The sequence below is a fragment of the Macrotis lagotis genome, chromosome 2 (genome assembly GCF_037893015.1).
Source record: "Macrotis lagotis isolate mMagLag1 chromosome 2, bilby.v1.9.chrom.fasta, whole genome shotgun sequence".
Taxonomy (NCBI): Eukaryota; Metazoa; Chordata; class Mammalia; order Peramelemorphia; family Peramelidae; genus Macrotis; species Macrotis lagotis.
This window is the reverse complement of record NC_133659.1, coordinates 166,240,636-166,256,931: the sequence shown is the minus strand read 5'-3', so window position 1 is coordinate 166,256,931 and position 16,296 is coordinate 166,240,636.

The following is a 16,296-nucleotide window of genomic DNA, read 5'->3' as shown; positions in this document are numbered from 1 at the left end:
CCATGGTATACATTGATCCAAATTGAATGTGATGAGAGAGAAATCATATCCTTAAGGAAGAAACATAAAGTATAAATATAGCAAGTTGAGACAATAAGATATCAGGTTTTTTTTTCCTAAATTAAAGTTAATAGTCCTTGGTCTTTGTTCAAACTCCACAGTTGTTTCTCTGGATACAGATAGCACTCTCCATTGCAGACAGCCCAAAATTGTCCCTGATTGTTGCACTGATGGAATGAGAGTCGATCAAGGTTGATCATCACCCCCACGTTGCTGTTAGGGTGTATGGTGTTTTTCTGGTTCTGCTCATCTCACTCAGCATCAGTTCATGCAAATCCTTCCAGACTTTCCTTAATTCCTGTCCCTCCTGGTTTCTTTCTTTTTTTTTTAAGGTTTTTGCAAGGCAAATGGGGTTAAGTGGCTTGTCCAAGGCCACACAGCTAGGTAATTAAGTGTCTTTGAACCCAGGCACTACTGACTCCAGGGCAGATGCTTTATCCACTGCGCCACCTAGCTGCACCCCCCCCTTTCTAATAGAACAATAGTGTTCCATGACATACATATACCACAGTTTGCTAAGCCATTCCCCAACTGAAGGACATTCACTTAATTTCCAATTCTTTGCCACCACAAATAGGGCTGCTATGAATGTTTTTGTGCAAGTGATGCTTTTACTCTTTTTTCATCATCTCTTCAGGGTACAGACCCAATAGTGGTATTACTGGATCAAAGAGTATGCACATTTTAGTTGCCCTTTGGGCGTAGTTCCAGATTTCTCTCCAGAAGGGTTGAATGAGTTTAGCTTCCAGTTTTTCCAGCAGTTTTTAACCCAGAAGCTGGAGTCTTTGGTTTATCAAATCTCTCATTACTCTAGTCATAGACTACTGTTTCTTTTTCACCTAATCTAGTCCACTGATTCACTTGCTCTGTTTCGTAGCCAGTAAACAGAGTTTTGATACCTGATGCTTGATAATATAATTTCAGAGCTAGTATGGCTGGGCTAGCTTCCTCTGCATTTCTTTTTTCATTCATTCCGTTGACATTCTTCACTCTTTTTTGGGTTCTTCGTGATCCTATTTGGGGCTTTCTTTTTTTATTATTATTTCTTAGCTTTTTAGTTTTTGCTAGGCAATGGGGTTAAGCAGCTCGCCCAAGGCCACACAGCTAGGGAATTACAAGTGTCTGAGGTCACATTTGAACCCCGGTCCTCCTGACTCCAGGGCCGGGGCTCTATCCTCTGCGCCACCTGGCCGCCCTCTTTGGGGCTATGTTGGCATGATTCTGGAGGGCTTCACCACTTCCTCCTCCTGCAGCTCATTATACTGAGGAGGCTCTGAGGCAAGGGCAACCCGGTGAGGTGACTCGCCCAGGGCCACAGAGGTAGCGCCAGTGTGCTTGCCGTCAGAGGTCAGGGCCCGGGTGCGCCGCCTCTTCGGCGCCGCCGTGCAAGCACGGGCTCCGTCCCCCAACATCACCTAAGTGGCCCCGGTCTGGCTTTCCCTCACTGGCCTTGCGGTAGCGGCTCAGGGCCCCGGGGCCGTCATGTGGCCGCTAGCTCTGGGGGCGGCGGGATACGGGGATCAGACTGGCACCTCCCGCCCCGGGCGCGGCCCATTTATCGACTGTCAAGACCGGGGGCCTCTCTGTCTCCATGCGCCCCGGGAGCCCTCGGGTTCTCGCCTCTGGGATCCACGTGGCGGGGTGTGGCTGGGGGGCGTGGTGAGGGTGTGGCCCCGCCCCGCGCGCAATGGGGAATAAAGCGCCAGCCCCGCCCCGGGAGGCGTGGTGGGGGAGGGGAATAAACCCAAAATTAGGTCCGGAGCGGGAAACGGTCACAAGGACGTGGCAGGGGAAGAGAGCGCGGGGCTACAGCGGCCTCTCCCCTTCTGTTCTTTTCAGCCAAGGCAAAATTCGGGTACCACGGCCCCGCGCATGCGTGGGAGGGCGCGCGCCTGCGCAGTGAAACCATGGGGCCGGCGCCGCTGGAGACTCCAGACGCACCGGCCGGAGCGGGGCGGGGCCCCGGCCGGAAGGGCGGGAAGACACCGCCCAGGCGGACGTTATCTCTTTCCATTGGCCCACTCAGAGAGGGGCGGCCCGCTGCAGCCCCGCCCAACCGTAGTAAGGCGCCTGCGTACTAGCGCCTGCCGCCGCCTTAGCTGGGTCCGGCGACGCGACCTTCTGTTCAACTTGTATTACGGGCCCGGCCTGCACCCGGCGCCCACCGGGCGGCCCAGCGGCTCCCCCAGGCCCAGTTACGGGTGTCTGCAGTCGAGCCTGAGCCCTCAGCTTCTGGACCCCAAGTCTGAGGGGGCTTGTGTTCCGCGTGAAGGGCCCGCGCACGTGAGCGGCTGCCCGGGGCGCGGCCCAGCCTGCCAGGGGCGTGTGGGGAGGTGGCACTGGGGGGAGACACAGAGAGACAGAGACAGAACAGACAGAGAAACAGAGAGAGAGAGACAGAGACAGACAGAGAGAGAGACAGACAGACAGAGAAACAGGCAGAGAGAGACAGGGACAGACAGAGAGACAGGGACAGAGAGAGAGACAGACAGAGAGAGAGACAGACAGAGAGAGAGAGAGACAGACAGACAGAGAAACAGGCAGAGAGAGACAGAGACAGACAGAGAGACAGGGACAGAGAGAGAGACAGACAGAGAGAGAGACAGGGACAGAGAGAGAGACACAGAAACAGACAGAGACAGAGAGAAATAGAGACAGAGAGACAGAGACGGAGAGAGGGACAGAGACAGAGAGGGACAGAGACAGACAGACAGAGAGAGAGACAGACGGAGAGAGGGACAGAGACAGAAAGAGAGACAGAGACAGACAGAGACACACACACACAGAGACAGAGATGGAGAGAGGGACAGAGACAGAGACGGAGAGAGGGACAGAGACAGAGAGAAATAGAGAGAGACAGAGACTGAGAGAAATAGAGACAGAGAGAGACATACAGAGAGCCAGAGAGAGAGCCAGAGACAGAGACCGAGAGAAATAGAGAGAGACAGAGAGAGATATACAGAGAGACAGAGATGGAGAGAGGGACAGAGACAGACAGAGACTGAGAGAAATAGAGAGAGACAGAGATGGAGAGAGGGATAGAGACAGAGAGAGAGACAGAGAAAGACAGAGAGGCAGACAGAGAGAGAGAGACAGAGGAGAGACACAGAGAGAGAAAGAGAGGGACAGAGAGGGACAGAGACAGACAGAGAGAAATAGAGAGAGACAGAGACGGAGAGAGGGACAGACAGACAGAGACAGAGAGAAATAGAGACACAGACGGAGAGAGGGACAGAGACAGACAGACAGAGAAATAGAGAGAGGGACAGAGACAGATAGAGAGAGAGAGACAGGGACAGAGAGAAACAGAGAGAGACACACAGAGAGAGAGACAGAGATGGAGAGAGGGACAGAGACAGAGACCGAGAGAAATAGAGACAGAGACAGACAGAGAGAGAGACAGGGACAGAGAGAGAGACAGACAGACAGAGAAACAGGCAGAGAGAGACAGAGACAGACAGACAGAGAAACAGAGAGAGACAGAGACAGACAGAGAGACAGGGACAGAGAGAGACAGACAGACAGAAACAGACAGAGACAGAGAAAGAGACAGAGACAGACAGAGAGAGAGAGACAGACAGACAGAGAAACAGGCAGAGAGACAGAGACAGACAGACAGAGAGACAGGGACAGAGAGAGAGACAGACAGAGAGACAGGGACAGAGAGAGAGAGACACAGACAGAAACAGACAGAGACAGAGAGAAATAGAGACAGAGACGGAGAGAGGGACAGAGACAGACAGACAGAGAGAGAGAGACACACACACACAGAGACAGAGACGGAGAGAGGGACAGAGACAGAGAGAAATAGAGAGACAGAGACAGACAGAGACACACACACAGACAGAGATGGAGAGAGGGACAGAGACAGAAAGAGAGAGACAGACAGAGACAGAGACAGAGAGAAATAGAGACAGAGACGGAGAGAGGGACAGAGACAGACAGAGACCGAGAGAAATAGAGACAGAGAGAGATATACAGAGAGAGACAGAGACGGAGAGAGGGACAGAGACAGACAGAGACTGAGAGAAATAGAGAGAGACAGATATGGAGAGAGGGATAGAGACAGAGACAGAGAAAGACAGAGAGGCAGACAAAGAGAGAGACAGAGGAGAGACACAGAGAGAGAGAAAGAGAGGGACAGAGACAGACAGACAGAGAAATAGAGAGACAGAAATGGAGAGAGGGACAGAGACAGAGAGAAATAGAGAGACAGAGAGAGATATACAGAGAGAGAAAGAGACAGAGAGAGGGACAGAGACAGAGACCAAGAGAAATAGAGAGAGACAGAGAGAGATATACAGAGAGAGACGGAGAGAGGGACAGAGACAGACAGAGACTGAGAGAAATAGAGAGAGACAGAGATGGAGAGAGGGATAGAGACAGAGAGAGACAGAGAAAGACAGAGAGGCAGACAGAGAGAGAGACAGACAGAGATGGAGAGAGGGACAGAGACAGACAGAGAGAAATAGAGAGAGACAGAGATGGAGAGAGGGACAGAGACAGACAGAAATAGAGAGAGACAGAGACGGAGAGAGGGACAGAGACAGACAGAGAGAGAGAGACAGAAAGACAGAGAGGCAGACAGAGAGAGAGAGAGACAGAGGAGATACAGAGAAAAACAGAGAGAGAGAGACAGACGGAGAGAGGGACAGAGACAGAGAAATAGAGAGAGACAGAGACGGAGAGAGGGACAGAGACAGACAGAGACCGAGAGAAATAGAGACAGAGATGGAGAGAGGGACAGAGACAGACAGAGAGAAATAAAGACAGAGAGAGATATACAGAGAGAGACAGAGACCGAGAGAAATAGAGAGAGACAGAGATATACAGAGAGAGACAGAGACGGAGAGAGGGACAGAGACAGACAGAGACTGAGAGAAATAGAGAGAGACAGATATGGAGAGAGGGATAGAGACAGAGAGAGACAGAGAAAGACAGAGAGGCAGACAAAGAGAGAGACAGAGGAGAGACACAGAGAGAGAGAAAGAGGGACAGAGAGGGACAGAGACAGACAGAGAGAAATAGAGAGAGACAGAGATGGAGAGAGGGACAGAGAGACGGAGAGAGGGACAGAGACAGACAGAGAGAGAGAGACAGAAAGACAGAGAGGCAGACAGAGAGAGAGAGAGACAGAGGAGAGACAGAGAGAAACAGAGAGAGAGAGACAGACGGAGAGAGGGACAGAGACAGAGAAATAGAGAGAGACGGAGAGAGGGACAGAGACAGACAGAGACCGAGAGAAATAGAGACAGAGATGGAGAGAGGGACAGAGACAGACAGAGAGAAATAAAGACAGAGAGATATACAGAGAGAAACAGAGACGGAGAGAGGGACAGAGACAGACAGAGACTGAGAGAAATAGAGAGAGACAGAGATGGAGAGACAGAGAAAGACAGACAGGCAGACAGAGAGAGACAGAGGAGAGACACAGAGAGAGAGAAAGAGAGGGACAGAGAGGTACAGAGACAGACAGACAGAGAGAAATAGAGACAGAGATGGAGAGAGGGACAGAGACAGACAGAGAGAAATAGAGAGAGACAGAGACGGAGAGAGGGACAGAGACAGAGGCAGATAGAGAGAGAGAGACAGAGGAGAGACAGAAACAGACGGAGAGAGGGACAGAGACAGAGATCGAGAGAAATAGAGACAGAGACGGAGAGAGGGACAGAGACAGACAGAGAGACACAGAGAGAGAGAGAGATGGAGAGGGACAGAGACAGAGAGAAATAGAGAGAGACAGAGAGAGACAGAGATAGAGGGAGGGACAGAGACAGACAGAGAGAAATAGAGACAGAGAGATATACAGAGAGAAACAGAGAGAGAGAAAGAGAGGGACAGAGAGAGACAGAGACAGAGAGAAATAGAGAGAAACAGAGACAGAGAGAGGGACAGAGACAGACAGACAGAGAAATAGAGAGAGACAGAGACGGAGAGAGGGACAGAGACAGAGACCGAGAGAAATAGAGAGAGATAGAGACGGAGAGAGGGACAGAGACAGACAGAGAGAGACAGAAAGACAGAGAGGCAGACAGAGAGAGAGAGACAGAGGAGAGACAGAGAGAGAGGGACAGAGAGAGAGAGACAGACGGAGAGAGGGACAGAGACAGAGATATAGAGAGAGACGGAGAGAGAGACAAAGACGGAGAGAGGGACAGAGACAGAGACCGAGAGAAATAGAGAGAGGTAGAGACGGAGAGAGGGACAGAGAGACAGAGAGAGACATACAGAGAGGGACAGAGACAGACAGAGACCGAGAGAAATAGAGAGAGACAGAGACAGACAGAGAGATAGAGACGGAGAGAGGGACAGAGACAGACAGAGAGAGACAGAAAGACAGAGAGGCAGACAGAGAGAGAGGGACAGAGAGAAACAGAGAGAGAGAGACAGACGGAGAGAGGGACAGAGACAGAGATATAGAGAGAGACGGAGAGAGAGACAGAGATGGAGAGAGGGACAGAGACAGACAGAGACCGAGAGAAATAGAGAGAGACAGACACGGAGAGAGGGACAGAGACAGACAGACCAAGAGAAATAGAGAGAAACAGAGAGAGACGGAGAGAGGGACGGAGACAGACAGACCGAGAGAAATAGAGAGAGAGAGAGACGGAGAGAGGGACAGAGACAGAGAAAGACAGAGAAAAATAAAGAGACAGAGATGGAGAGAGGGACAGAGACAGACAGAGAGAGATAGAGAGAGAGAGAGATGGAGAGAGGGACAGAGACAGAGAGACAGAGACAGACAGAGAGAGAGACAGAGGAGAGACAGGGACAGAGAGAAACAGAGAGAGAGATAGATGGAGAGACAGATGGAGAGAGGGACAGAGACAGACAGAGACTGAGAGAAATAGAGAGAGACAGAGAGAGACATACAGAGAGAGACAGAGATGGAGAGAGGGACAGAGACAGAGACCGAGAGAAATAGAGAGAGAGAGACAAAGACAGAGAGAGAGAAAGAGAGGGACAGAGAGACAGAGACAGAGACGGAGAGAGGGACAGAGACAGACAGAGACAGAAATAGAGAGAGACAGAGAGAGACAGAGACAGAGAGAGGGACAGAGACAGACAGAGACAGAGAGAGGGACAGAGAGAAACAGAGAGAGAAAGACAGAGAGAGACAGACGGAGAGAGGGGACAGAGACAGACAGAGAACGAGAGAAAGAGAGAGAGAGAGAGAGAGAGAGAGAGAGAGAGAGAGAGGGAGGGAGGGACAGAGACAGACAGAGAGAGAAAGAGAGAGGGACAGAGAGAAACAGAGAGAGACATACAGAGAAAGACAGAGAGACAGAGACAGATGGAGAGAGGGATAGAGACAGAGAGAAATAGAGGCAGACAGAGACAGAGACAGAGAAATAGAGACAGAGACAGAGAGAAGGACAGAGACAGACAGACAGAGAAAAAGAGACACAGAGAGAGAGAGAGAGAGAGAGAGACAGAGACAGAGAGAGGGACAGAGACAGAGAGAGAAAGAGAGAGGGAGGGAGAGAGAAACAGAGAGAGACATACAGAGAAAGACAGAGAGAGACAGAGACAGATGGAGAGAGGGACAGAGACAGAGAGAAATAGAGACAGAGACGGAGAGAGGGACAGAGACATACAGAGCGAGACACACACACAGAGACAGAGACTGAGAGAGGGACAGACAAAGAGACAGAGAAATAGAGAGAGACAGAGAGAGGGACAGAGACAGAGAAATAGAGAGAGACAGCGACAGAGATGGAGAGAGGGACAGAGACAGACAGAGAGAGAGACGGAGAGAGGGACAGAGACACGCAGAGAGAGACACAGAGACAGAGAGAAATAGAGACAGATGGAGAGAGAGACACACAGAGAGAGAGAGACAGATAGAGATGGAGAGAGGGACAGAGACAGACAGAGACAGAGAGAAATAGAGACAGAGACAGACAGAGAGAAATAGAGAGAGACAGCGACAGAGAGAGGGACAGAGACAGAGAAATAGAGAGAGACAGAGACAGAAACAGAGAGAGGGACAGAGACAGAGAGAGAGACAGAGAGAGACAGAGATGGAGACAGAGAGAGGGACAGAGACAGAGAAATAGAGACAGAGACGGAGAGAGGGACAGAGACAGAGAGAAATAGAGACAGACAGAAATGGAGAGAGGGACAGAGACAGACAGACAGAGAGAGAGAGACAGAGACGGAGAGAGGGGCAGAGACAGACAGAGACAGAGAGAAATAGAGACAGAGACAGAGAGAAATAGAGGCAGAGAGAGACAGAGACAGAGAAATAGAGACAGAGACAGAGAGAAGGACAGAGACAGACAGACAGAGAAAAAGAGACACACAGAGAGAGACAGAGACGGACAGACAGAGACAGAGAGAAATAGAGACAGAGACGGAGAGAGGGACAGAGACAGACAGAGACAGAGAGAGGGACAGAGAGAAACAGAGAGAGAAAGACAGAGAGAGACAGACGGAGAGAGGGGACAGAGACAGACAGAGAACGAGAGAAAGAGAGAGAGAGAGAGAGAGAGAGAGAGAGAGAGAGAGGGAGGGAGGGACAGAGACAGACAGAGAGAGAAAGAGAGAGGGACAGAGAGAAACAGAGAGAGACATACAGAGAAAGACAGAGAGACAGAGACAGATGGAGAGAGGGATAGAGACAGAGAGAAATAGAGGCAGACAGAGACAGAGACAGAGAAATAGAGACAGAGACAGAGAGAAGGACAGAGACAGACAGACAGAGAAAAAGAGACACAGAGAGAGAGACAGAGAGAAATAGAGAGAGACAGAGACGGAGAGAGGGACAGAGACAGAGAGAGAAAGAGAGAGGGACAGAGAGAAACAGAGAGAGACATACAGAGAAAGACAGAGAGAGACAGAGACAGATGGAGAGAGGGACAGAGACAGAGAGAAATAGAGACAGAGACGGAGAGAGGGACAGAGACATACAGAGCGAGACACACACACAGAGACAGAGACTGAGAGAGGGACAGACAAAGAGACAGAGAAATAGAGAGAGACAGAGAGAGGGACAGAGACAGAGAAATAGAGAGAGACAGAGACGACAGAGATGGAGAGAGGGACAGAGACAGAGAGAGACAGAGAGAGAGAGACAGAGAGAGGGACAGAGACAGAGACAGACAGAGACACGCAGAGAGAGACACAGAGACAGAGAGAAATAGAGACAGATGGAGAGAGAGACACACAGAGAGAGAGAGACAGATAGAGATGGAGAGAGGGACAGAGACAGACAGAGACAGAGAGAAATAGAGACAGAGACAGACAGAGACAGAGAGAAATAGAGAGAGACAGAGAGAGGGACAGAGACAGAGAAATAGAGAGAGACAGAGACAGAAACAGAAACAGAGAGAGACAGAGAGAGAGACAGAGAGAGACAGAGATGGAGACAGAGAGAGGGACAGAGACAGAGAAATAGAGACAGAGACGGAGAGAGGGACAGAGACAGACAGAAATGGAGAGAGGGACAGAGACAGACAGACAGAGAGAGAGAGACAGAGACGGAGAGAGGGGCAGAGACAGACAGAGACAGAGAGAAATAGAGACAGAGACAGAGAGAAATAGAGGCAGAGAGAGACAGAGACAGAGAGAGAGACAGAGACAGAGAGAAGGACAGAGACAGACAGACAGAGAAAAAGAGACACAGAGAGAGAGACAGAGACGGACAGACAGAGACAGAGAGAAATAGAGAGAGACAGAGACGGAGAGAGGGACAGAGACAGACAGAGACAGAGAGAGGGACAGAGAGAAACAGAGAGAGAAAGACAGAGAGAGACAGACGGAGAGAGGGGACAGAGACAGACAGAGAACGAGAGAAAGAGAGAGAGAGAGAGAGAGAGAGAGAGAGAGAGAGAGAGAGAGAGAGAGGGAGGGAGGGACAGAGACAGACAGAGAGAGAAAGAGAGAGGGACAGAGAGAAACAGAGAGAGACATACAGAGAAAGACAGAGAGACAGAGACAGATGGAGAGAGGGATAGAGACAGAGAGAAATAGAGGCAGACAGAGACAGAGACAGAGAAATAGAGACAGAGACAGAGAGAAGGACAGAGACAGACAGACAGAGAAAAAGAGACACAGAGAGAGAGACAGAGACAGAGAGAGAGACAGAGACGGAGAGAGGGACAGAGACAGAGAGAGAAAGAGAGAGGGACAGAGAGAAACAGAGAGAGACATACAGAGAAAGACAGAGAGACAGAGACAGATGGAGAGAGGGACAGAGACAGAGAGAAATAGAGACAGAGACGGAGAGAGGGACAGAGACATACAGAGCGAGACACACAGAGACAGAGACTGAGAGAGGGACAGACAAAGGGACAGAGAGAGAGAGAAACAGAGAGAGACATACAGAGAAAGACAGAGAGACAGAGACAGATGAAACAGAGAGAGGGACAGAGACAGAGAGAGACAGAGATGGAGACAGAGAGAGGGACAGAGACAGAAATAAAGAGAGACAGAGACAGAGAGGGACAGAGACAGAGAGAAATAGAGAGAAATAGAGACAGAGACAGAGAGAAATAGAGGCAGAGAGAGACAGAGACAGAGAAATAGAGACAGAGAGGACAGAGACAGACAGACAGAGAAAAAGAGACACAGAGACAGAGAGAGAGAGACAGAGACAGACAGACAGAGACAGAGATAAATAGAGACAGAGACAGAGAGAGGGACAGAGACAGACAGAGACAGAGAAATATAGAGAGACAGAGACAGCGACAGAGACGGAGAGAGAGACACAGAGACAGAGAGAAATAGAGACAGAGATGGAGAGAGGGACAGAAACAGACAGAGAGAGACCCAGAGAGAGAGAGAGACGGACAGAGACAGAGAGAGGGACAGAGAGAAATAGAGAGAGACAGAGACAGACAGAGAGAAATAGAGACAGAGATGGAGAGAGGGACAGAGACAGACAGAGAGAGAGAGACAGAGAGGGACAGAGACAGAGAGAAATAGAGAGAGAGACAGAAACGGAGAGAGGGACAGAGACAGAGAGACAGAGACGGAGACAGAGAGAGAGACAGAGACAGAGAGAAATAGAGAGAGACAGAGATGGAGAGAGGGACAGAGAGAAATAGAGACAGAGATGGAGAGAGGGACAGAGACAGACAGACAGAGAGAGAGACACAGAGAGAGAGAGAGAGTGACCGAGATGGAGAGAGGGACAGAGACAGAGAGAGAAAGACAGAGACGGAGAGAGGGACAAAGACACACAGAGAGACACAGAGAGAGAGAGAGAGACAGAGAGAGGGACAGAGACAGAGAAATAGAGAGAGGCAGAGACAGAGATGGAGAGAGGGACAGAGAGAGAGAGAGACACAGAGAGAGAGAGACGGAGAGAGGGACAGAGACAGAGACAGAGAGAGACACAGAGACAGACAGAAATAGAGACAGAGACAGAGACAGAGAGAAGGACAGAGACAGACAGAGACAGAGAGAAATAGAGACAGAGACAGGCAGAGACAGAGAGAAATAGAGAGAGACAGAGACGGAGAGAGGGACAGAGACAGACAGAGAGAGACAGAGACAGATGGAGAGAGGGACAGAGAGAAATAGACACAGAGAGAAATAGAGAGAGACAGAGAGAGAGAGAGACAGAGACAGAGAGAGGGACAGAGAGAGAGAGACAGAGATGGAGAGAGGGACAGAAACAGAAATAGAGGCAGAGACAGAGATGGAGAGAGGGACAGAGAGAGAGATGGAGAGAGGGACAGAGACAGAGAGAGACAGAGAGAGAGAGACAGAGACAGACAGAAATAGAGAGACAGAGACAGAGATGGAGAGAGGGACAGAGACAGACAGACAGAGACAGAGAGAAATAGAGAGAGACAGAGATGGAGAGAGGGACAGAGACAGACGGAGAGAGGGACAGAGACAGAGAGACAGAAATAGAGAGACAGACAGAGAGAAATAGAGACAGAGAGACAGAGATGGAGAGAGACAGAGACAGAGAGAGAGAGAGACACAGACAGGGACAGAGACGGAGAGAGGGACAGAGACAGACAGAGACAGAAAGAAATAGAGAGAGAGAGAGAGGGACACAGAGAGAGAGACAGACGGAGAGAGGGACAGAGACAGACACAGAGAGAAATAGAGAGAGACAGAGATGGAGAGAGGGACAGAGACAGACGGAGAGAGACAGAGAAAGAGAGAGACAGACAGAGAGAGAGACAGTGAGACAGAGACGGAGAGAAGGACAGAGACAGAGACAGAGAAATAGAGACAGAGAGAAACAGAGAGACAGAGACAGAGAAAGAGACAGAGACAGACAGAGACAGAGAGAAATAGAGAGAGAGAGAGAGAGAGAGAGAGAGAGAGAGAGAAACAGAGATAGAGACAAAGAGAGAGAGAGAGAGGAGGGAAAAGAAACAATCAAACCAAAATCGGGTCAATTGAGGTTAGAAGGAATAGGGTGGAAAATAAGCCAACTTCTGACAGCTGTCTACCCTTAGGGTCTCTAATGCAGGGAGTTTTAATTTTTGTCATGGACCTCTTTGGTCATCTGGTATAGTCTGTGAACCCCTTCTCAGAATAATGTTTTTCAATAACTAAAAGAAATGATAAATTTCAATCAGAAGTTAATGAAGGGGCAGCTAGGTGTCGCAGTGGATAGAGAGCACCAGCCCTGGAGTCAGGAGGACCTGAGTTCAAATCCAACCTCAGACACATAATAATTACCTAGCTGTGTGGCCTTGGGCAAGCCACTTAACCCCACTGCCTTGCAAAAACTAAAAAAAAAAAAAAAAAAAAAAAAAAAAAAGTTAATGAAAATAAAACTATATATAATTGACCTTTACTGAGAGACACAGGAAAAGTCTGGGAGTCAGCCAGTGCAGAGGCCAACATAGCTGGATCATAGAGTTCATGAATAAGGGTGTAGTTGACTGGAAAGTAGAAAGGGGCCCGATCATGAACAGTTTTAAATGCCAAAAAGAGGATTTTATTTTTAATCCAAGAGGTAACAAATATTTAGTTTATTCAGCAGAGACAGTGCATGGTCAGATCCACATTTTTAGGAAAATTTTTTACCACTGTGCAGAGGATGGATTAGAATGGGGAGAGATTTGAGACAGGAAAGTCAATGAAGGCATTATTGAAAAATAGTCTAGTGAGGAGATAGTGAGAATAAGTTCAGTTTTCGACATTGAATTTGAAATGCCACTGATAGGCAAAGTTAAAAGTGTCTGGTGGTTCTTTGGAAATGTGACTCTAGAGGCTTCAACAGGAAGTCACTACTGTAGATAATACTGTAAATTGTAGAAGGTCTTCAAAGTCAAGGTGAGGATGATTCCTTGATGCTGTAAAATGAAAGGTTTTTAAGCAAAGAAATAATGTGAAAGTAATAACTTAGAAAATCAGTTTGTAGTCATTTTTAATATCACCATATTTCCCTCATCCCAGAAAATCAGTCCATAAAAATATTTTAAATTAAAAAAGCATAACCAATTAATACATTAAAAGGAAAAAACTCTGAAAAAATGTGCATTGTACAATATTTGGGGACCTCCCAAACCTACAAACAATTGGGAATGTTTTTTTCCTTATCTCTTTTTTGGAACCATGCTTCTTTTTAATTTTGCATCCTTCGTTTTTTTTAAATTATATTTTTTATTTATTTAAGGCAATAGGGTTAAGTGACTTGCCCAAGGTCATACAGCTAGGCAATTATTAAGCCTCATTCACTTTTGATTTTTTTTTTGTGAGTTGCTTCTTTTTACATTGTTACAATTTTTGTATAAATTGTTTTCTTACTTCCTTTTATATCAGTTCATGTATATCTTCCCATGCCTTTCTATATTTATCACAAGCATCATTTCCTATGCATTAATGTATTACACTTTGCTTTGTCATTCTCCAATCTAGGGTTTTCATTTTTAAAATAATTTTTTGGAGAGGCAATTGAGGCTAAGTGACTTGCCCAGGATCTGAAGATTTGAAATCAGATCTTCTGACTCCAGGGACTTTGCTCTATTCACTGTGCCACCTAGCTGCTCCTCTCATCTATTGTGTTTCCAGCTCTATACTAACACAAAAAGTGAAAAGCAGTAGCTTTAAGGAAAATGAGTATAGTGGTGCCATGCAATTCAGTTTTAAAGAAAGAGAGACTGTAATCCAGACGGGAGGTGAAAATAATGGTTGACATTTATGTATTACTTTCAAATTTGTAAAGTATTTTACATTACTTTAAACTCACTATAATTGTTGGTATTTATATAGCAAGTTAAAGTTTTCAAAGCATTTTACATATATTATCTCATTTGATTGTCACAACAATCCTGTGAGATAAATGCTGCAGATATAACTACTTTACAAATGGAAAAATTGAGGTTCAGAGAGATGAAGTGATTTGCCCAGTTATACAGCTAGTAAGTATCAAAAGCTCATTTTTAACCCAGGTTTTCCTGAATCCAAGATAATCATGGGAACCACTACATTGTGAGGTGGATCTGGTCAAGGAAAGTAGCAAATAATTATCTAAAGATTTACTAAAGAACTTTTGTAGAAACAAACATATCTAAAAGTAACAGAAGAAAACAAAGATCACATTGAGTGATTTCATAGGAATATGTAGCCGAGATTGAGTCCAAGCTTTCAAGGGAAAGAAATTATTGGGGTTTTTTCCTGAAGAGTAAATTGGGAAGAGGATTTTTCTAGGGTAGGAAGGAGAAAGATAAAGGAAGACTAGACACAGAAGGAAGAGACTGAGGAATAGAGGAAAACAATCTGAGGCAAGGAGAAAGGAGAGATGGAATATAAGAAAAAGGAACAGGATGGGGGTGGCTAGGTAGCATAATGGATAAAGCACTGGCCTTGGAGTCAGGAGTACCTGGGTTCAAATCCGATCTCAGACACTTAATAATTACCTAGCTGTGTGGCCTTGGGCAAGCCACTTAACTCCATTTGCCTTGCAAAAACCTTAAAAAAAAAAAAAGGAACAGCAAGAGGTTTTTTAAAAGGATGAAAAGAACAAGATGATACATGGGGAAGAGATCAAGGAAAGCAAGTGGATGAACAGAGAAGTTCGAAGCAGAGAGAGGGAGAGTTACTGAGGAAAAAATTGAACAAATCTGAGGAAGATATAAGGGGAGGTTGGGAAGAGGAACCAAGAAAAAAGAAGTTAAACCAGGGCCAACCAGATGAAAAAAGGGTCCACAAAACCAAACCCAGAGAAGAGGAAAGAGATTCTAAGTGGATGGGAAATCAAATGATTTAGGGGATAAGGAGACAGGATTTCTGACTCCTTTATACTCATCTTTCCCCTAATAAGCAAACTCCTGTGCTTTCTCTCTTTGCTCCATCACATGTCCAGACCACTCTTCTTGCATACTGTTATAGACTTCACTTGATTTATTGAGGTCTCTATCTCTTCTAGTCCTATCCTTTAGGACATGGGATAGATAAGGGGGGGGGGGAATGGGGGAGGAAGAAGACAGGAAAAGAAATATTTGACTGAGTTGTGGTGATGGGTCCTATAGAGAGTTAACACTTTTTCTGAGCCTGAACTATTAATATTCCTAACCTGAATCCCAATATTGCTCTTTCCTCCACAAGATTTTTGGGGTGAAGGTTTGGGCAAGCTGGGTGCTCCTTCCGCCTTTTCTCCTCCCTGGGAGTAGCGGTAGGGGGAAGGGAAGCAGGGGGCTATGCTGCAAGAAGCCTCTCCTTCCTAAGCTTGCTAGCAACCGCCTCTCGGCCCCCTACTTGGCCCCGGCCCATTGTCCTGACAAGAATGGAAAGAACAGCTTTGGAGAGTGATACTATGAGTGTGTGGAAGGGGTAGAGGGTGGAAAGGCAGTCAGGCTACTACGAGACTGATGGATCAACTCCTGGTCTTCCACCTCAATCACCCAACTCAGCACCCGGGACAGCAACTCTGACTGGAGGGGGAGGGAATCTAAGAGCCCCACTTTACCAGGGACTCCCCCCAATAAAACTTTTAACCCCTCCTGCTTTTTATAAACAGCAGAGGGATAGTCTTGGGGACCCCAGGAGTTACCAGCTGTCACTGCTTTACTTCGAATTTGTCAAAACTTCAAGGGTGTTGGGGGCGGGTCTAGGAAGGATGGAGGGTAGGGTTCCTGAAGCTGAGAAAGAGGCGGGTCTGAACCCCCAACTTTACCCTTTTCCCATTGGCCCCCTCCCCTTTCTTCCCTCCCAACCCAATTGTCTCTGTCTGGGTCCCAGCTCTGGGGGGAGGGGACAGGGGATTGAAGGAGGGGGGAGAAGAAGAAGGCACGAGACCAAAGGCAGAGACAGACACTG